This window comes from Myotis daubentonii, chromosome 4, assembly GCF_963259705.1.
Source record: "Myotis daubentonii chromosome 4, mMyoDau2.1, whole genome shotgun sequence".
NCBI lineage: Eukaryota > Metazoa > Chordata > Mammalia > Chiroptera > Vespertilionidae > Myotis > Myotis daubentonii.
The window spans coordinates 78535927-78558824 of record NC_081843.1 but is presented as its reverse complement, the minus strand read 5'-3'; the positions used below and the strand labels follow the sequence as shown (position 1 = coordinate 78558824).

Sequence of the window (22898 nt, the reverse complement as noted above, 5' to 3'; positions counted from 1 at the left end):
GCTGTTATGATAATAAAAATGTGAGGAGGCAGGCGAACAGAGCTACTTGGCGGTGATAGCCAAGTAGTGCCTTAGCCCTCCCTTTCACAGAAACGTGTGTTAGAGTAATCATTCATCTGTTGCTCAGAGTCTGCCGGTCAGCCCCGTAAAAAAGCTATATTCAGCAAAGAAATTGCTAACACCATTGGCAAATAAATGAAGTTCTGATCTGTATAGTGCCAAAATGAAAGAGGTTTCAGTTTAATGGATGTCACCTTTACAAGAATAAGAAATAGTGTAACAACAGATTTCATTTCAGAGTAATGATGATAAATTTAGTGGGAAAAGAGAAGACTGGGATGCACTCCATTTATGAAATCCTGGCTCAGTTGCAACATAGCTTGGCTGCAGACACAAGAGTTCAGCAAAAAATGCAGATTTTGGTCTGTAGGTCTTGGGTGGAGGTGAGACTGCGTTTCCCGCAAGCTCTCGGTTGCCCACCACAGACTACACATTGTGCAGCAAGGACTTAGCACACAGGCTTGCTGACTGGACAAGACCTGCTCCTGGGACACAGGCTCACAGAACACACCCCTTCTCTGCTTTCTGGTCCTAGACAAAGCACTTGACATCATGTAGCACTGGGTCCTCAGCTGAGGGGAGAAAAACTCTGGTAAAAATTCTCCTTGACTAACCCCTTATCTTCAGGGGAAATGCACACCATTGTTGAGTCAGAATGGCAAGCAGGTCCAGATCCTTGGGATGGACAATGAGTACCAGGGCAAAAAAGACAAACCCAAAAACAATCCTCAATGCATTAATGAGTGTCCTTGGTAGGCAGAGGGCCCTTCAATAATTGATGAATGGGACCATTCAGTGTTTGCTGCAGCTCTGGCCAACACTGCTCATTATGGAGATGATTCACTTGGTTTTATGGAACAAATTGTTCCAAGGTCTAACTCCACTTCCATTACCTTTTTTTTTTTTTCAAATAAAAGGCATGCACCTGTGGAATTCATGTGCATGCAACTGTGTCCAGAATAGATCAAAGATAATTCATTCATGTCCCAGAGCCCATACCAGAGCAACCTTGAGGACCCTGCCAGGGAGCTTGGCTTTGGAAACAACTTCTTTCCTCAGAGAGGAGGAAGGATATAGATATGTTGAGTCTCTGCAGGCTGCTTAGATTCTAAGAGCAGCATGAACTGAAATGAGATCGTCTTCCCCAATAAGGCTTGTTATTTGCTAGTTTGGCAGAGGGGCCATTGGTATTCAAATTGTATGCCTACAGTTTAGATTGTGCATCTGGTAGCTAATTTAGTGTGTCCAGTTCCTGTTGGCCATGTGTTTCTAAGTGCTTAGGGTTGCCTTGTGAATTGGGTCCGGAGAACAGTTTAATTTAGCTCTCAAACTCTGGTGGCTTAACAAGCACATGTCAAGCTGCTCTAGTTCATCTCTATCCCTGCTCTGTCCCCCAAGTTTGGAAACTTCTCTGTTTCCTCTTTTCGATTCATAATTTTCATGAAAAGATGCCAATTTGTTCTGTAAAATGAAGTAAAAACAATCGTTTCACTGGCCACATTTCTGCAGTGTTTTCAATGTGTGCAGACTCAGTCCTGATGAAACCCTTGGTGAGAGGGCAAAGTACTGGCCTGAGACACAAGATCTCTTCCTTAGACAACCAGAGAGTCTTCACAACCGAGAGAGCCCGGGGTGATCCAGCAGAGCCTGATGGTGCCGAGGCCTGAGTGTGAGCCCTGGAAAACATCATCTATCCTCTTCAAATCCCAAATCCTGCTCCAGTTCGCAGATGCTAATAGGACTCTGCCCAGTCCCCAGAGTATAATCTTGGTTGGGTTGGGCTCAGAAGCTGTACCCAGCTGTAGCTCTTTTCTGTCTCCAACAAGGCCTTGGACTGACTAGGCTCTGGGCCCACTGGACAAGGGACTAGATTTCCCTGCCAGATTGGAACAAACCAACCCCTGAGGAATCCCAGGGACTCGGAATCACACTTCTGGTGGAGCTGGGCCACCAGAAAGAAAGCAGCTTTCCTTCCCCACTTGATTCTAACGGCATCTTAGCACCTCATGAGTCAGTGACCCTTCGCGGGTGGAAGATCTTTGCTTTAGGATCTCTGTTCTACTACTTTCCTGTGAGTTTGTCAATAGTTAGCTAAACTTAGGATCAAGAAATGGCGTGAAAAGGCCTAAAGAGCCTCAGTATCTCCTCTCTTGTTCTCTGGCTCCTCCTGCGTCCACTGCCTATTGTTGAAAGTTGACCTGTCCAGCAAATTCTCTTTCTGGCCTCCAGGTGCTCATTTGGAAGCAACAGTGTCTGCACGGCATTCCTTTGTCTTCTGTCTGATTCTAGAAACTGAGGATATTGGTCCAGATTCTCACATCTGTCTGCTCTTCCTTCATTCCCACCTCCATTGTTACTTTTGAGTCCAGGTTACCTCAATGTCCAGAGGTGTCCTGCATACCACAGAGATGGTACAGACAAGGAAGAGGTGAGAGCATGTGCTGGGCAAGGTGCCACTCCAGGTAATGCTGAGGGCTGCTCCTCCACAGTCACCTCTCCACTGGGCAGCAGCTTGGACCATTGCTGCTGAGGCCCTCTGTGGCCAAAGACAGGGCACTCCGAAAAGTGCATCCCAGATGCCAGTGTTAGGGGAGAACTTATGGGTCAGCAAGTCACCACCCACTGGTGTTTGGATCCTGTCTTCACTGTCCTTCCCTAGTAGCCATGCAGGAGGTACTTGACTAGCCTGTGTTAGTTTGGATATTCTGAGAAGTAGATGCCAAACAAGAATTAAATGTGCAAGGATTCTATTAATGAAAATGCCTGAATAAAAGAAATAGGAAGGGAGCCAGGGAATGCTGGGAAAGCATCACCAAAATGCAATTCTGACTCCAATCTTTTTCTTCTGAAGACCAGAAGGAGCAGATTGGGGTGAAAGCATCCTAGACTGTCATGTAGTTCAAGGGTATTTTACAAAGCCTTCGAGGAGTCTTTGACCCCAGAGTAGGCAAAGGAGTCCTTGTTTACCTGGAATGGGTGGCCACTGACAAGGAGCAGTGCACAGAAACATGCCCTCAGTGCAGATGCTGTGATGGTGCTTGTCCCTCCCCCAGATCTCCATGGGCTCAACAGTCTAAGCTGCCCAGTCTCAGCCTCGCACCCTGCCAGAGCTTGGAGCAAGGACAGCCAGACATCTGAGTGGAGCTAGGCCAGAGCAGAGGAAGAGGCCAAGTCTGGAAAGCAGGAAGCTGCAGAAACCCCAGCCTGCCTCCCATGGGCACTTGGGACAGCCATGTGACCAGTGATTGCAGTCCATGGATCTCAAGGCTCAGTGTGGCTAGTCCCGGTTGAAAGAGGAAGGCTGTGTACACAATCAATACAAGTGTTCCAAAATTCTTCCCTGAAATCCATTCCCAATATTCACCTAGTCCCAACTGACACGTTTAAATAAAAGCCGATCAGAATTTAGGGGAATGGGTTCCCATCGGGAGGAGATGATTTGAAATGCCCATTAGTTCAAAACCCATTGTTTCTGTCCTTCTTTGTAAAAACAGTAGCAGCTTTATAGCAATTGGAAATGACTCTTTTGAAAACCTTGAGGAAATGGCTTAGAAACCACAAAATGGTAGTTTCATAGCAATTCTCAGGGACAGTGCACATTATCACAGCCATCGGACTCTTCAGTTTATCTGGGGAGCTCCTGCATTTAGCTCCCAGCGCCTCTGCCTGGACATCACAGGCCTATCCGTAGTCTCTGACTTACAATGGATTTATGGTGAGTTAGAGCCGTGGGCAAACTACGGCCCGTGGGCCGGATCCGGCCCATTTGAAATGAATAAAACTAAAAAAAAAAAAAAGACCGTACCCTTTTATGTAATGATGTTTACTTTGAATTTATATTAGTTCACACAAACACTCCATCCATGCTTTTGTTCCGGCCCTCCGGTCCAGTTTAAGAACCCATTGTGGCCCTCGAGTCAAAAAGTTTGCCCACCCCTGGTCTAGGGTGTTGCCATGGAAAACATCTCCAGCTGGTGAACCAAAGTCAGGCTGTTTTTAGGTTTGTGTCTGGCTGGTGTATGTTATGGTAGCCAAGCTTCACTATAATCATATTCAGAGATTTACAATACACACACACACACACACACACACACACACACACCATGAAAAGAGAAGTCAAATGGGGAACAGCTTCTGATGAGAATCCATGATTTCCCCCCAACTCAATTCTCATTTGATAACATGTGAGAGCTGAAATTTAGAATATTTTGAATGTCCTACTTTCTCTCACATTGTATGTACAGTGTGGCCAACATTACAACTAGAGGAAGTAAGTAAGAAAGGGGAGTTTTAAAGGAGGAAAACTATGTCTTAAAGTGCAGATTCTATTCTAGTAATGAGCCAAGGATCCATACAAGGACGCAGATAATAGATTTATAGGAAAAGACAATAATTTTTAAATAGTGTATTTTGTGACAACGTGGATGAATTTCAAAAATATTACGTTGTGCAAAAGAAGCCACAAACAATACTCTCTGTAGTTCCATTTATGTAAAGTTTAAAACTATTCCATGGCAATAAAAGCCAGAACTGTGGCTGTCTAGGGCAGGGTGAAGGTGGATCAACTCAATCAGGGTGATGGCTTCACAGTTAAACACATTCAGCAGTGGCCTGAGTCTGGCTCTCATACTCCTCAAAGGCAATTCTTAAATAAATCAGAATAATTTTCTGAGCCAGATGTTAGACCTTTGCTAGTTTGAAATCAGCTATAATGAGAGTATTTAAACTATGAAAATTAACAAATGTTACAAATCAGGCTTTGTTTTTATGTGTGTTTTTTCTAGAGAGCCAGTTTACCAGCACATCCCTGAATATATCTGTCAAACTCCTCCAAAACTTAATACTTAAGAATCATAAAGTTTCTTATATATAAATTATGCCTCAAAAAAGGACTAGTAGCAAAAAGGGGGGTCAAAGGTTAAAATAGTGTCTTCAAGTGGTGATCTAGACCAGTTGCTCATTCATGACTTTCACGTTCTTATGTGCCTTTTCAAGCAAGCCCCTCATGAGTTCTGTTTTCTAAAATTAAGGATCACCATGACTGGTTTGGCACTGGTACTATGGAAGCTGTTGAGCTTATTTAACTACTTTTAATACAACATTCATACTAATTTTTACTCCCTCTCTTTTTTAAAAAAAATATTTTTATCGATTTCAGAGAGGAAGGGAGAGGGAGAGAGAGACAGAAACATCAATGATGGAGAGAATCATGGACTGGCTGCCTCCTGCACGCCCCGATTGTGGATCGAGCCCACAACCCAGGTATGTGCCCTTGACAGGGACCCTTCAGTCTGCAGGCCTAGGCTCTATCCACTGAACTAAACTGGCTAGGGCTTTACTCCCACTCTTAAAATAGACTTACACACAAAACGTAAACATGCACCCCACTTTATTAAAAAGTTTAATATGTAAAAATCTTAACATGCCAAGCAGAGGAAATATTTTATTACTTAATATTGACTTAGTTCACAAAGTATTCTTTCTAATTGAATAATTCCCCAAAGTTTTTGCTTTGTTTTCATTTTCTTTTGTTTTGTAGGGTTTGTTGAAGCCATAAAAAGGGCACGTTGGCCGTGTCAAATGCAGACAACACAAAAAGCCAAGAAGATGCCTCCCTGTAGACTTACCCTGAGTGCCACTCTCTCAGTGCTAAGACTCAGCTGCCCAATCGTTCTCTACACCTGTATTATCCAAAAATAACAACATACAAAGACATGCATATTCTAGTATACACACAGTTTTTTAAAACGAAAATAGGATTATGCCTAACACCACATAACCTTGTCTGTTTACTCAATATTCCATGGTCACCTTTCCTTTTTCATATAGATTAGCTCCACCTTATGCTTTTTAAAAGCTTCATGAGCTATGTACCACTCTTGATTTAATCATTCTCCTATTACTAAAATTTAGGGTGTTTTTTCAAGCTGCCATCATTTCAAGATGCTATAATGAGCATGCTTGTATTAGATTGAATCATTTGAAATTACTGTTTTTGTATATCAAAATGGTCAAATCACAGTAATTTCATATGGTTCACACTATACATTTGTATTTCTATAGACTACACTTCTTGAAGTGGGATTGGTAAGTCAAAGCATATGTGCATTTTTTTTTAAATTTTGTAGCTACTGCTACACTGCTATGTTCATTTCCCCATGCTCCTGACAATAATAAAAGCATTTAATCTCTTTAGCATTTGCTAGCAAATTACACCTCGTTGCTTTGCTTTGCTTTCATTATCACTGAGGAGGATGAACATCATTTTGCATGCATTTTGCTCCCACGGCATTCAAAATATCATTTGATTCTCCTACAGCTTTCCAGACACACTCTTATTTTTTAAAAAAAGAGAGAATCAAGCTTGTGTTTGAAAGAATTAAAGAATATATGCCTGTCATTAAAAGAACCTCTTTTAAGAAGCTGGAATGAATTCTTTTTTTGCCTTCAAATTTCTATTTGTTTCTGTTGTGGACACACGGAAACAGGATGTATTGTTTTTACCCAGAATGAAGCCCTTTGACCTCAGCCAAGGCTGTGGGCTTTGTAGCCTTGTGCGGGGCCTGCCAGCAGGGGGCCTCTGCAGCTCTGCTAGCTCTCCTGTCCTGAGCTCCATTTTCCCTGAAAACAAGCTTCATCCCAACACAGAGGCAATTGCCGGCTTCTGCTTAGGCAGACTAATTTACCGAATTAAAGTCGTTTGGCTCCCACCATAGCAATTAGTATGCAAATTACCGGAATATTACCTGCCAAGTCATAAATTACATTGACAAACTTAATATTCACAGATTCAACATACACAGATTCAACATTCACAGATTCAAAATTACCAGTGTGGGTAATTTTTCTATTTTTCAGTAGTTATAGACCAGGGCGATTCATCGTCTTATTGAACCATTACACATTAAATCAGCAGTTGAAAAATTAAGCATTTTTCAAAGCATTTTGTTATGCATTTATTTCTTTCAGTAAGCAGTAAAGTAGAACCTTAAATATTCAATGTGTCTAAGTGTCTAAATGGCTGGTGAATACATTTAAGCCTAAAGCAGTTCTTTTGAAACTTTAAAAAAAGAAACTCAACAAAGGAAAATCTATACCATAATACAACCTATTGAATCTTATTCACTATCATTGGAACCAAATATTTCCTAGTCCAGATTCCTGTAACTGTGAAGACTCATTCAACCCCAATATATGGTTCAAGTTAATGCTGCTCACAGCTGGGAAGTGGTAGGTCAATCGGATTCAAGCTTCCTAAGTTGTCACTAAGGTGTGTAGCTATTGCATAGCTTTTGAACTTTGGGGTCATTAACTCATTAAATTCATTATACCCACTTTTTTTCTGTTTTGAGTTACTGAGTCTTAAGATTGGGAAAGGGGTGGGGCAAGTCCAAGTGGGAGTGGACAGGTCAGGCCCGAGCACTATCCTTCCCTCGTTCTGACAAGAAGCAAATGTCAGTGAGATGAACCCCGTCCCCAGTGGGATTGAAGGACTGTTAGAATCAAAGTCCCTTAGCTCTGCACCTGCTGGTGGAACAGCCTAGTGATCAGGAATCACTGAAGAGTCTCTGGAACCTTCCTGGCACTGAATTCCTTCCCCTAATTCCTCTCTGCACCCCCAACAAAATAAACTACCTTTGCTTTAAGATTCTAACCTTGCTACTAAGGTGAGCAAAGGGTATATTCCTTGATCAATTAAGCAAGGAGAACTGAGAAAGGTTATTGGAGTTAGTTAACAGGAATATACTGAGAGACACCCATTCACAGATGTGTGGATAAGGTCAAATTGTAAATAAACCACATGACTGATATGTTATATTTGGTGCTTAATTTTTAAAAGAACTTGGTTTGCCTGGCTGGTGTGGCTCAGCAGTTGAGTGTCCACTCAGGAACCAAGAGGTTGCCAGTTTGATTCCTGGTCAGGGCATATACCCAGGTTGCAGGCTCAATCCCCAGTAGGGGGCATGCAAGAGGCAGCTGATAGATGATGTTCCTCTCTCATTGATGTTTCTATCTCTCTATCCCTCTCCTTTCCTCTCTAAAAAATCAAATTTAAAAACATTTTTTAAAAGAAAAGGATTTCATTTACATAGAGAATTTTTTCTCTGGAGATGGTGTGATGATTAATCTTAAATGTCAGCTTGATTGGGTCCTTAGATGCCCAGAACAGCTAGTTAACCATTCTGTCTGGGTGTGTCTGTGAGGGTATTTCAGAAGAGACCTGCATTTGGTTTGGAGGACTGAGTAAAGCAGATTGCCCTCCCCAATGCGGGCACCATCCAATCCACTGAGAGCCTGACTAGAACAAGAGGAAGAGGACAGAGGGATTTACTCTCTGCCTCACCACTTTAGCTGGGGCATGAATTTTCTCCTCCCCTCCATGCTCCTGGTTCCCAGGATTTCAGACCTAGACTGGAATCTACACCACCAGCTCTGGCTCTCGGGCCTTCGAAGACCTGCACTGCTGGCTTTCCTGGGTCTTCAGCTTGCAGATAGGAATAAGTGGAAAAGACCCTCCTGTATGAGTAGGGAGAAGAGAGGATAATGATATAAGTAAAAATGACAAATATGAACGTGTTTGTCTAAGAGCTTCCTCGCCTGTTCCACAATCAATCAAAAACTACAGAGCATAGAGACAGGCATACAAAGAACAGGCTTACCCCAACAGCAAAAAATAGTTCTGTGTGTATCAATTGGAAGCTGAGGGAATTTGGGCTGTTACCATATCAAAACCCACCATGAGCTGCAGTTTGTGGCCTGACTTCACCTAGAAGTGAAAGGTGGGGAACTGCCTTCTTTCCTCTTTGCTACCTGCATTGACCCCCGAGACTATCTCAGCCTAGTGTAGCCTGGGGTCATCATCAATGTTTAAACTTTCACTTCAAAGGGGGAAATCCATGTCCTGGCACCTGAGATTCCATTTCCTCAGGAGTTTAGGTCTGTTGCCAAGTGCCCTGGGACTGCCTTCAGGCCTTGCCAGTTCTCAGGTGAACTGAGAGGTTGGCAGTTCCAGGATGGAGCCCAGGTCTCCTGCTCCCTCTCAGCTAGAAGTAGACTCCCGGTTCCAGGAGCTGGAACTGACCCCAAATGACAGTGACCCAGACTGTGATAGAGGCAGTGATCCAATACACCCACAGGGTTAATAATAGTTGTACAGAATAGGAAATTTTTTTTTTCTATTTCTCTATCTTTACATGTAGACCAAGCACAAACCTCAAAATTTGAAAATAAATAAATGGAGTTATATGTTGTAAATATATATATATATATATATATATATATATATATATATATATGAATTGTGCTATTACTTTGTAGAGACAAGTTAATTTTATCATTTAGGAGTGTCTCTCCCTTGATCCTGGGCTTGTTTACCCATGGTGTCATTGATGGGAGGACAGAATAGTGAGAGGAATATTCTCACGTTCTCTGTTTGGTCCAGGACTTGGATTACAGTCACATGGTTCTAGAACTGTGGAACCAGCGGATTTATATTTTTAGAGGCAACTGGAAAAGTATATATGGAAAGGAGGTCAAAAGTGATGGGCAAAGCATAGGCAACTTGTAGTCACTTGCTTTCCTAGTGTCATCTTACTTTGCAAGTGTTAACCATGTAAGCATTTCTTATCTCCCTTTAGACATGGGAAACAAGGCAGGCAATGATCCACTGACTAGCTTGAGTCAACCCAGCAAGTTACTACCAATGGTTGAGAATTCAGTCCTCCTAACTTCAAATCCATCCTCCTGCCTTGACCCATAGCCATGTCCCCTTTACTCAGATGCACCTTGTTGGAGCTTATGGAAGTGAACCTTCAGAATCCAAAATACATTTCCCGAGAGTAGCAGAGCCATTCAAATTTTTATGAAAGCAAAATATAGTGGTTTTTCATCCAAAGAAAAGATACTGGAACTTCCTATTTCCTTGTCTAACAGTAATTATTTCTGTCTAGTTTTAAATGAATAAAGACAGTTTTCCAGAAATGGAGAGAAATACAATCCAAGGGCCCCATTCATTCGGGTGGTAGGTGTTTCATTAGAGAGGCCAGATGAAGTCACAGTAAGAAGGCTTTGTGTATTCACCCAAGGGAATAGGCCTTCAAGCAAGCTATAATACATATATACACAGTGGCTTAGCAGGAGCATGCCCGGAAAAGACTTGTGGTTTTGATTGACTCCAAGTCCAACAGGAGCCAGTGATCTGATTGTGGCCTCCAAAAATAACTGATTTAACTTCCGCTGTCTTTAAAGAGCCATAGTGAGCTGAGTAAGTGAAGCAGGAATTCTTGCCAGAATCCACATGGACAGACCACAATGGGGGCCCCATATCCTGCTCCCAATATCTCGCCATTAGAAAAGACCTTTGTTACCTGAAACCCAGCCAGCCAGGAGAACCTATGACAACAAGAGCGCTTAAAACCATGGCCTACAAAGGGCTGGGCTTGTTTAGCCTGGAGAGAAGAATTCTTAAGGACATCATGACAGCTGTTTCAAATATTTTTAGGACAGTCACATGAGAGAGGAATTGGTGTTGTTCAGTGTGGAGCCAAACTGGTAGACAACATCTTTCTACAGAGGAAATGCCAGGAGTTTGGAAGAAGCATTAATTAATGGAAAATATAAATAATAATAAGGAAATAAGAAGTTTCACTCTATTTTCAAGAAAGTCTAATTCAGCCTTGAGCTCTTTGCTTTTACCATTAAGCATGCGGGACCATCGCTCTGAAAAAGCCCTTTACAGAGATTTTGGTCAGCCTTGTGATTAGGTATACAACGGCACCATCATTTTTTCAGGGGATGGAAATTAAATAAAGGAAAGGCAATTCAGTCATTTTCCACATCCCAAGGGAGATTAGGATTCATCCCTCCATTTTTTTCTCTTCACACCTCTGCCTGCTGAAATCGGCAGGCTTCAATGCCTCTTACCTCAATTAGCCATCTCCCCCAAGTTATAAACATGGTGATCGTCTGGGATAACATTCCTCCCCAACACCCGACTCGGTATATTTTTTATACATATCCTATTTTAAATGCAATCCCTAGAAGAGTGTCATGAGAACATTTCTGATGGAGAGGTATGTAGCTGGCTACCCGGGAACCCAGAGCAACACATAGTGACTTCAGCTTAAATGTGCGTGATTTCACAAACACCATCTCACATTCTCAATTATGCTTTGCCCTGACACTCTTTCTGCTTCAAAATAAGCTATATTTCTTAAAGAACCAGAATGAAGTGATTTGTATTCTAGTCACAATATGGGGCTTTGATTGAACAGGCTCAGATTTCTCTCACCTGAACACTGCAACTATAAGAAAAAAAATGAAGTCCCATTCAAAATGCAAAAGACAGAAAACCAGAAATCGTTCTGCCTTGTAATCAAAAGCAGAAAGCTGTTATTGCAGCCCTCCCCCAGTTCCAGGACTATTAATTCACTGCAGAAACGTGGTCCTAAAATGAAAGTCTGGGCAGAATGACATTGTTTCTGTGAAGAAAAAACAAAAACAAAAACAAAAAAAAACAGTTTGTCTCAGTGGCATCATTTCCAAAGTCATGGGTGCAATTGACAGACAATAGCTGATTGATTTGGGTACTTTGTTCTAGCCACATATTTGTTTAGGAATAAAAAAAAAATCAACTTCAGTCAGAGCCAGTCTGAAATTAAGTAATTAGGACAATGAGTGCTCTGGTGACATTTATAAGAGATGGGAAATTATAGTGCTTTCTTGAGTTAATATTATATTTATAATCACTGTGAACTTCTTGAGGTAAATCTGACACCATGACTGTTGATTCTGAGTCTTGAAAATATTGTTTGAAGTTTCCCTCAGGACTTTTTTTTTCTTCTTACATTCTTCCACAAAATGTTATTTGGCAGCAACCTTCAAAGGATCCAACAGTGATTTTCAATTACATTTATTATTAGCTCCATAATCAGCCCATGTATTAAAAAGAGCAAAGGCAGTAACTTGGACCACTGGGAACTGGTATCAAGTTTCAAAGTTCATTTGGCTTACAGAGGGTAACAGGTCTGGTGAAAATTTTACCTCAGTTCTGCTTTATTGCATTTTGTTTCATTTTCAATTCTCCACCAGAGGATTCCTGAATCTCAGACTGCATGGTTGCCTTCACTGAATGGTAAAAATAAAATAAAAATAATTGGGGGTTTTTTCTTTAAAAAAATGTTTTATGGATCTTTATGCTGCCAATCTATTTCTCTTTGTTATTTCCCTTGAATTTTCGTTCTTTGGTTTCAGGATTCATTTTAATCCATTATTGGATCATTTCTGAAATTATATGAGATTACATGGCATTGAATTTCTATGATGCTGATTGCTACTGATATAGCAAAACAAAAAATGATGTAATAATTATAGATAGATGTCATCACCCTGAATTGAGAGTCCTAAGGAAGTAGGATTAGTGACTTGGTAGATAATACTGTCTTTTCTTGAGGTTTCAAATGATTTCTCAGTATCCTCTCTGACTGTAACTGGAGGCACCACTTTTCACTCCAGTTCTCACACTTCAGTGCTAGAAGTCAATTTCCCAATGAGGGCTTGGGAATTTATTCCACGGAAAAGAGGACGTTGCTTATGCCAACAGCCACATCAACCAAATGCTGTGGAATTCAAAACAACCAAAATGGCTTTATTCGAGGCAAAATGTTATGACTTTAAAAACCAAGGCAGTATTGTCAGGTGGGGGGGACTTAAGGCTGGAAGGAAACCAGGGAGAATAAGGTTGAGCCTGAAATGGAGAGGGGAGAACTGATGCTGGTGCCCTACTCTGAATAGGACAGGTTCAGCTCTTGGTATCTGTTTCTCTATGATCTCCAGGCAGGAAAAGGGCTTCAAGATGCCAGTCTCTGACAGAGGCTCTTTCACAACCTCCCCATGATTCACCACAGCTGGAGTGGTTACCGCTGGACCAGGACCAGCCACCACTCAAACTTGCCCATGTGGTGGCAGCCAAGTTTCGCAGGCTGGTTACAAATTCACGCAGCACAGTGATCATCCATGCGCTTGGAGTGAGCTGAGCATATTGAAAAATACAGACAGTGCTTCAGTTTTCATTTGCCCCAAGGCGAACGCTGCCATAGCCCCAAGGTCAAGAGAGCCTCCCTCTGAGGGGGCTGCTGCTTACCGTGGTTTTGCAGGCAACTCATGCAGAGTTGTTGGGAGCCTGTAGTGCAGATGGCCTGTCAGGTCCCATTTTTCTCCTGGCCTCTTCATAATGTTGGAATAAAGCCTTAGCTCGTCATTTGATTTAATTCTTGGAATGTGATACTCAACGTACGCTAATGCTGAAATGAGAACATTTTGAACATTCTCAATTATAAAATGGTAGGGGCAAGGCCTTAGCAAAACACAAGCTAACATTTTTTCCTCCTACTAAAATGGCAAGATATTACAAAGTGTGCCGACAAACAATTCACAGCACAGTTCACTTTATAAGATTTACAGGTTACATTTTCAAAGTGTTTTATTGTGCCAGGATAGACAATGATTTTATTTACTACAGACATCCTCAAGTTTAACAAAGACAGCACTATTCAGTTAAAAAAGAAGATGCAGGGCCCCACCTGGTTTGGCTCAGTGGATAGTGTCAGCCTGCGGACTAAAGGGTCCCAGGTTTGATTCCAGTCAAGGGCACATTCCCGGGTTGCAGGCTCAATCCCCAGTAGGGGGCGTGCAGGAGGCAGCTGATCAATGATACTCTCTCATCATTGATATTTCTATTTCTCTCTCCATCTCCCTCTCCCTTCCTCTCTGAAATAAATAAAAATATCTTAAAAAGAAGAAGAAGAAGAAGAAGAAGAAGAAGAAGGAGTAGGAGGAGGAGGAGGAGGAGGAGGAGGAGGAGGAGGAGGAGGAGGAGGTTGGCTAGAAGCTGCTGATTTTCCAGTCATAAATCAAAGCCCAGAGGAACCACAAGGAGAAAGTAACCATCTCCTGGACCTTCGCTCTCATATTTCATTCATGTTTATGATGAGGGACAAGAGCTTTGGTTTTCATGAAATCGAGACCAAAGGAGGAGGGCAAGTGAAAGTTCTAATAGTTCAAGTAATTTATCATCACACAGAACTATACTTTCAGAAAAGCAGAGGTTGCTGCTAAGAGACCTCTAGTCTTTGTAATAGACATGGGAGTGCACACACACACACACACACACACACCCTCTGTATGACTTGCAGAAAGAAGAATCCTTCGAATTTGAGTTGCGTTCTGTTAATAAACAGGTCCAATGGCAACATCTCACCACTACCACCTCCATGGAGATCCAAAAGCTGATAGAAAACTATAGTCTGTGAATAAAATTAATTTGAAGATATAAGGACTAATAAATCTGTGAGTACTTAATGTTTCTAGCTCACTGAGTTCTGTGGATAAAAGGTCCAATATAAAAGTGTAACCTTATACTTTTATTACTTATTGTTACAAAATTCAGTTTCTCTCTCTGTATCTCTCTCTCCTTCCCTCCCTCTTAAAAATGTCGTTCTTGGGAAACATTTTGAAGCCTTCACTGGTCTTAAACTTCACAAGAAAACCTGAGGGCCCCCTTTTTCATGGAAACAAAATAGGTTGTCTTTATATTTAATCTGTTGTTTAATTTCAGCTGCTTTAGTTTCCAACATTAGCAATGCGATTTTAGCGCAGTGCGGAGGGAGGGGCATTCAATGCATTGTTCCTTACACCTGAAGGCCATACAGAGTGAACTTGGCCTAACTAATATGTACTATGGTGTTGAAATCTGATCGTTTCTTTGTAGTGAAAGCGAAAATAAATTTTTAATTGCATACAAAGGCTAAGACTAATTCCACAATTACCATTGCACAGTGATCTTTCCCTATATGGAGACCATTGCTTTATTTTTAATTCAAGAGGGTTTTCATGTAAACGTGCCTATTTAAAAAAAAATAAACCCACACAAAATAAACTAAAGATGTCTAAGAATCACTTCCAAAAACAAATCAAAACAATTCAAATTAAAATAGTTCTTAGGTTAAATTTTTTTTTCCAGGATCAGATAAGACTTTGCCAAGCCAGGGAGATGTGAAGGAAAATATTTTAGACCATCATGGGGCTTCCTAGGAATAGAGAAATAATGTTGAGTCCCCACTGTGTGCCTTTGACACTCTTCTCTTGTAGTAGGTCTTTGACTCTTAGGGCCTTGTCACAGGCCCACTTATCTCTCCAAAAATGAATGTAACACCAATCCCAGGACAAATACTTTCTGTGGTTGTAGATTTCCAGTCCATAGGCGAGTGCAGATTGGCTGATGCGTCCACCCCGCCATAAATATCACACAGTATCCCTTCCCTGACATGCTTACATGCACTTCACTCCATTAGCAAACAAAATGAAAACTTTAAATGGAAACCTCAAACACTAAATGAACAACATGCTTGCCTGGTGTTCATTTACACATACTGCATGCACACACGTGAGCAAGATGTGTCCAATCCTGGAAGCTCTGTGCTTTATGGCTTGCAAAACACTTTCTGGCCCATCCTAACAATTGTGTGATACGTGGGGTGCTGGGAGAGGAGGCAGCTAGTATTATCTCCATTACTGTCAGGTAAACCTGCGGCTCACACCAGTAATGGTGACTTTTTCCATTGTCTCTGAGCTAATAAATGATGGAGTCGGGATTTTAACCCGGATGATCAGGCCCTCATTCCAACTAGTTTAAACCTACAATTCACTTTGCCTCTGTCTCTAATTCTGTTTTTCTCTACAGCCCCTATCTATTTGAGGTTTTTCCCCCCTCTAGAACTAATTAAATAGATGTCTCACGGAACCCAGCCTTCTTGAATCTGAGAGAAGCCACATTACAAACTGATGTGAATCAGAAAAGATTTGCATCACACTCCCTGGGCCTAGCTCCACGCCAGGGCCATGGAAGCCCCCCTTTTCTCCAAGTTTGAGTTAGCCATGCCCCTTGTGTGCCACAGGCTCCATTTTCTTCCTCCAACACAACAATAAAGCAATTCTGCTGGATGCTGAAGAGCTTAAGGAAAGAACTTCTTAGCCACCAAATGTCAATGGGAACCCAATTCTGGTGTGTTGATAAATTCAGTCCCCAGAAGTTCTTGAACCCTATGTTGAATTTCCTATATATAGGGAAGCGTGACTCTTCCCCAGGAGAGAAATTTTGAGGACAGAGAAAATATTAAGGTACAATCCCAGGACCAGCTCTGACAGTGAAGTCCATTCTGAGGCTGGAGGGCACATGCTGGCCACACAGTGGTGTGTCTGAGAGCAGTAAGCTATTGCATGAATTTCTGAGTGGAAGACTCAGCCCAGAGCTACTATCTGACTCCTTCTTTGGTATTAAATGCCACACAACGAGGACCACTAATGAGGATGTGGGAGCCATGCCTCCCCCTCCCTCACCAGCGGCTCCTTGAGGCACTCGCTTCTTTGTGGGAGCCTCCCCTGCCAGCAGGACTCTCCGTATGGACGCTCTCCATGCGAAGGCAGAGGATGGCCATCCCCCGGGCATTTCTCACACTGTTTTTCAAGCTGGCGCTCCAAGGGGAAGATGAAATATTGATTAGCTCTCTTAAGTAGAGCTGGGAAAATGAGTGATGCCAACAGCTCACAGAGTGGCACCTACTGGTAAGTGACACCTTGATGTGAGGAATCTCCTGGCCTGGCCAGCATGACAGCCCAGATGCCCAACTCCAATGTCGGGGATCCCAAGGCAATGACTTGAAAGCTTCCACAGGACTCATTTGTCATGTTTATGCCTTAAACGACTTCCTTCTTAATGAGAAAAAGCAGGCCAGCAGTGCTGTGCCACTGTGTGCTTTCCAAGGAACAGGGAGCCAAAAAGATCCTCTCAGAAGCTACATGCTTGCCTATCGTATAGGAGAACCAGCTGAAGTCAGGTATATAATTCATACTCAATGCATAAAATAAATTTACATTTCTAAAAAGCTGCTAACATTCCCAAGCACATTTACATTCATTGTGCAATAACTAGAGTAAGCGTCATTATCCTCATTATGACTGAGGTTAAATAACTTGCCCCCCATTGTAGGACCAGCCAATGGCAAGGCCAGGGCTACAATCCCAGGCTTCTGAATCCCAATTGGAGGCACTTGCAACATGTGTAATTGTTTCTTAACAGCATTCAGCTTATATTTTTATTAACCTGCTAAAGGCATTTTTCTCATCTCTGTTCTCTCTCACCGACTGTATTACTCCCAGACTCCCACGCATGCAGCACACAGCAAAGTGAAAGGGCACCCTGCTGGGGAGGATGGGGATCAGATGCTGCCACAGTCTCTGCTGGCTACCTTGGGGCTACCCTGCCGGGCCTCCTCTCCCATTTCACGTTGGCAAGACCCCAACGTATCAAATGAATCAACTTGGCTTTTTCTGAGCTTTCTCCTTCTGTCTCCCAGAGTGTGCTGGAGGTTTTAAATGGATTGCATGGGAGTGAATGACTCACATGTGGGATGGTAATGAAATTTTGGAAATGAATATCTACAGAAAAGCAGAAAAACTGCAGGCCCTGCAGGGCTTGAACACGCTGAGAGCTTATTCACTGACGCAAGAGAATTACAAGAATTCTCAATTTAGACTTATTAAATAAGGGGGATAGAAAATAACATAAAATATATGGCACAGTAATTTTGCCTTTTAAAGAGGCTTCCTTTCTCTCTCCCCTTCTTTCCCTGTCTCCCTGTCTGACTAGCTACACACACACACACACACACACACACACACACACACCACATGTATGTGCATGCTCAGTAATTCTATTACTGATACAAGATGAGATCCTCTCCTCTTTACTGTAACCCAGGGGGGGATTTTCACATAATGACCAGGGTAACAATTTTTGAATAATTGTTCTTCAGATCTGAAGAGTGTCTTGTTTCCAGATTACAGACTCAAAGCTTTGGCAAACATATCGTCATTATGAAATCCTCTTGACGGTTCCATGGGAGTGAGCCACACAGTCTCCTGCTGCTGCAGTGAGAATCCTGGAGGCAGGCTTGTGTCATGGAGAAGTACTAGCCTCGGAGTCAGGAGGGCCGGGGGCTGGCTCCGCTCTGCCCCTAACCAGATGTGCAATCTTCAGCGAGTCCTCTGACCTCCCTGGGCCTCTGGGGCTCATCTGGCCCCTGAAGAACTCCCTGAGCTGATTGCCCAGCTCTCCTCCAGCTCTAGCAAGTGTGACAAGACATCTGAACTGTTACAATTTACAAAGTCTTTCACATAGATCGACCCAATCTTCCCCACAACTCATCAGTTGAGGAGACTGGGGCCCAGAGATAACAGGGTTTGCTTGGGGGTCACAGAGCTAATAGAAGAGCCAGGTTTGGGAATCAGGTTTCTGACTCCAAAGCCATATCCCTGGTTCCCAAATGCCAGGCCTTCTGTGTTTTATTACTTATTATAGAAAAGTGAGATTTTTCAATAATAGTTTATTAAAAAGTGACTTTTGCAGTTTATCAGTCCAAATGTTATAGTCAGTCAAGAACAGTATCTTTCCAAGGGCCAGACCATGAGCTGCTCTGGAGAAGGGTGAGCCTTGACCTCACAGGAGTTAAAATCCCCTGGAAAATACAGCTGTAAAGTGCGCACAACCACAGCCCATAGCCTTATGTTCAGCCTTATGTACTGGAGGTGTCCCTGGGAACATTCCCTTTATGAAAATATATTTGGTAAGTTGAGCTATATGTTGAACACATAAAGCTCATCTGCACTTTAAAGTGGTCATCTTAGAAAATTCTTGCATAGCTTAAAAAGAAAGAGAACATTTCCTAATCCAACAGTTCTCTCCTGGGTCACATTTCCAGCTACGGAACAGAGAAACCAGGCAGAGTGGGGAGACTGGCCAAGATGGACAATGGCCACCAGCTCCAACGGTCACTGCTGCTCAAACTGCATCTGCTCATCACTCCAGCTGCTGGGAGTAGGGATGGTGAGTGTTGCTAGCTCACAGCTGGGCCTCAGTTGCCTAACCCAAGGCCACACACCAGTTCCCTGGGGCGGCCAGGTGAATTGCTGGTATGCATCAGGATGAACCTGGCCCCTCTGCCCCAACTGCGGACAGCTCTGCAGGGTTGGCTGAGGCTTCTGTTGTGGCTGCATCACCACACAGCTTATCCCTCTGCCCAGGCCTGTTTCCCTCCCTCCCCAGACATATACTGCACCCCAATCTCCATCTCAGAGTTTGCGTCATGGAAGCCTGACCTGCCACACACATCTTCCTTTCTCTCAGTCCTGATCCAGCAGACTCTCTAAAATCCCCACTTCTTTTTCTCTGATTATTAAAAGCAACTGTTTTGGCAAGGCCACTGATGCTGAGAGCCAATGTTGAGGAGGACAGGGTACAGCTGTCTGTGAACTGACCCATGTGCACCTATGATTTTAGAACCTGGGAAGAGCCTTTTGAGACAAAGAAATAGGTGATCTGGCAGAAGCAATAGCAAAAGAGAAAATGATGTTGTATAATGAATGAAGAGGAAATTCCACCACACACTCAAGAACTTCATCCAGGGAAAAAACAGAGCCTTGTCTGACGCCTCCCCGAGGGCACACGTTCTGGCCAGACCGTGTCTGCCGCAGCGTGATGGAGCACACCTTCCATCCTCAGGAGCAGAACCGCAGCGATGCCTTCACCGGTGCTGCATTTTCTGCACGAATTCTCTTCCCTGAGCTTCAGGGCATTTGTGTTTGTCATTCAATCAACTTACAAAACTATTAATTCCTCCCTCCCAATAGGGAAAGTAAATTATTCAGTTACAAAATCTGAATGTGTCTGCATAAATCTAGCTATAACCGAAATCATGGTCAAACCATCATAAGTAGGTCACATGATCAGTGTTTCTCAGGATCTAATGTCCACGAACAACTAAATCCTCCATACTGTGGGCAACACAACTAAATTCAGAGACAGTTGTGCACAGGAAATTAATATTAGATGATGTCATCTGACCTCTTGAATCTCTGCCTTTTTAACTATGAGTTGGCAGTATGAAAAAAAAAAAACAAGAAGAAAAAAAGTCATATCTGCCTTTCACGTTCAGGTCAGCTCTAATTTGATTGTGAGAGTGTTAGGTACAATTTTTGGTCATAATTTGGAGAGTGAACTGAAACAGAAGTCTGGTTTTGCCCCCAAATTTGAAGGTTATGCATATTTGTCCAGGTCATTGGTGGAATTCAAATAGGACAGAATTTCCAGAGCAAACCCACTAAGTGTTTCCAAAAAGCATCAACATCCCCAGTCCCTCTGGCCAATATACAGAGAAACATGTGGATGTTACCTGAAAATACACACAGTGATACCATGAAAGGGTCAGGAATGGGAAGGGAGTACAATGAATGATTTCTATAAATCAGACGCACCACTAACCTGTCTTCTCTCTGAATGTGAACTTATGGTCCCTGGTTGGCCTAAAGTGATATACATCTACAGAGTGCCTGCCTATTGGATAGCAGGTCTAAGTGTTGGTTTTTAATGACACGTCACATAGGTTTGCATGTCCCTGTTACGTGGGGTTGCATGTCAGTGAAAATGAAGGATGAGCAGGTACAGGAAGAAGGACTCATTAGGAGAAGCACTTACAGTCAGCATCACTCAGAAGCCCGGCAGGAAACAGAAGTACACGTACATGAGGATAATCCAGGAAGGACTATCTGGGGAAAATAATGAGATACATTATTGTAACTGTGTCCTCAATTTAGAAATGAATGAGGATTGATATAGATTATGTCAAAGGAAGATTTATTCATATAAATACTAGAGGCCCGGTGCACAAAATTCGTGCACTGGGGGAGGGGGTGTCCCTCAGTCCAACCTGCACCCTCTCCAATCGGGACCCCAATGGGATTGGGCCTAAACAGGCAGTCAGACATCCCTCTCATAATCCAGGACTGCTGGCTCCCAACCGCTCGCCTGCCTGCCTGCCTGATTGCCCCTAATCGCCTCTGCCTGCCAGACTGATCACCCCCTAATTGCTCCCCTGCCAGCCTGATCGACGCCTACCTGCTCCCTTGCCGGCCTGATTGTCCCTAACTTCCCTCCCCTGCCAGCCTGGTCACCCCTAACTTCCCTCCCTTGCAGGCCTGGGTCCCCCCCAACTGCCCTCCCCTGCAGGCCTGGTTCCCCCCAACTGCCCTCCCTTTCAGGCCTGGTCCCTCCCAACTGCCCTTCCCTGCTGGCCTGATCACCCACAACTGCCTTCCCCTGCCGGCCATCTTGTGGTGGCCATCTTGTGGCCACATGGGGGCAGACATCTTTGACCACATGGTTTGGCCATCTTGTGTGTTGGAGTGATGGTCAATTTGCATATTAACTCTTTATTATATAGGATTATCTTACTATTAAATATTATCATCATCATTGTGATGATCTAAATAACTAGGGGCCCAGTGCACAAATTCGCACACCTTGAAAGGAACTGTGGGCTGCAAGGCTGCAGTGGGCACAGGGGCGGGTCTCAGCCCATCCTCCGCACCCCTGCCTGGGCCCTCCTGCCACGGCCCCCAGTCCCCTCTCTGCATGGAGTGATTGGGGCCGGCTCCAGCAGTGGGTGCGAGCAGGGCAGCACCATCAGAGGGTGCAAGCTGCGGCTGATGCCCTGATCGCCCCTCAGGAGCAGGGGGAGGTGGAGAAGCCCTGAGGGGCAAACAGGGCCAGCAGCCACCACTCGCACCCACTGATGGCACCAAGAGATGGGGACCAACGCTGGGCGCCAGCAGCAGGTGCGAGTGGCAGCTCCAGCGCTGGCTGTGGGTGCGAGCGAGGCCAGGGGCCAGCAGCAAGTGTGAGCACTGGGCGGGACCGCGGGGCACGCGGGAGCAAAGAATTTTCAGTAACCATCAGAGGCTCACCCCGATGATAGCGACTGGCAACCTGCCCTGGTCTGGTGCTCCCGCTCACCTGCTTCACCATCCCATTGTAGCCGACGCCCGCCATATTCCATGACGCCCCCTGGTGGTCAGCGCACGTCATAACGACCAGTTGTTGGGTTGTTCTGGTTGTTCTGCCTTTCAGTCTATTTGCATATTAGCCTTTTATTATATAGGATAGAATAAGAGATGATGATTAAGTTAAGTGATTTGTTACCCTTTAAAGTCATGAGTTTCCAAATTTCTTATTTAAGTGGTGATTGTATATAGTTACATTGTGTATTAACTTAGGCTTAGGTTCAACTACAAAGAACAGAAAACTCAACTAAAGAAAACCTGAATGAGATAGAGGCTTACTGTATTTTTCTTTCCCATAGAAGTCCCAAAACAGGCAATCCAAGGCTGCTATGGAGGCCCCGTAGGCATCAGTAATCTGACTGTCTTTTGTGTTTGTGTTCCACCTCCCATAGCAAAAGGCTTCCACCATCAAAGCTGCCTTACTGCCAAAGATAGCTGCAGGAGCTCCAACCATCGTGTGCAGTCTAGCCAGGAAGGAAAAGGATGGAGAAAATGGCAAATGGATGTATTATCCTACTGAGTCAACCTTGTTTGAAACAGTTTTTCTAGAAGCCAACTTAATGGCTTTCAAATACATCCCATTGACCACGTAAGGGAATTTGGAAACTGTTGGAAGAGCAGAACACATTACCATCAAGGAAAGGGGAGAATAAATATTTGGTAGGCAACTAATAGTCTCTGACACAATTTGCCTATCAGAAACATGCTACCACTAAGTACATAGTGATTCCACTAGACCAGCGGTTCTCAACCTGTGGGTTGCGACCCCTTTGGCGGTTGAACAACCCTTTCACAGGGGTCGCCTAAGACCATCCTGCATATCAGATATTTACATTACAATTCATAATAGTAGCAACATCACAGTTATGAAGTAGCAACGAAAATAA

General features: G+C 43.5%; 1 long non-coding RNA gene across 3 annotated transcripts in view; it reads right to left on the bottom strand.

Annotated features, from left to right (window-relative positions):
* LOC132232434 (uncharacterized) overlaps positions 1–22089 on the bottom strand; it is a 40097-nt gene extending 18008 nt beyond the window's left edge. Inside the window, exons 1-4 of one of the 3 annotated variants that reach the window (XR_009452424.1) lie at positions 21965–22089; positions 20648–20718; positions 13202–13361; positions 5688–5741 (exon numbers count right to left, since the gene is read on the bottom strand). This is a non-coding gene — a long non-coding RNA (uncharacterized LOC132232434). Of the gene's footprint in view, positions 1–5687; positions 5742–12100; positions 12187–12845; positions 13091–13201; positions 13362–20647; positions 20719–21964 lie in introns of those variants that run through there. The other 2 variants (XR_009452426.1, XR_009452425.1) reach the window with 2 other exon arrangements.
* Positions 22090–22898: the final 809 nt, after the last annotated feature.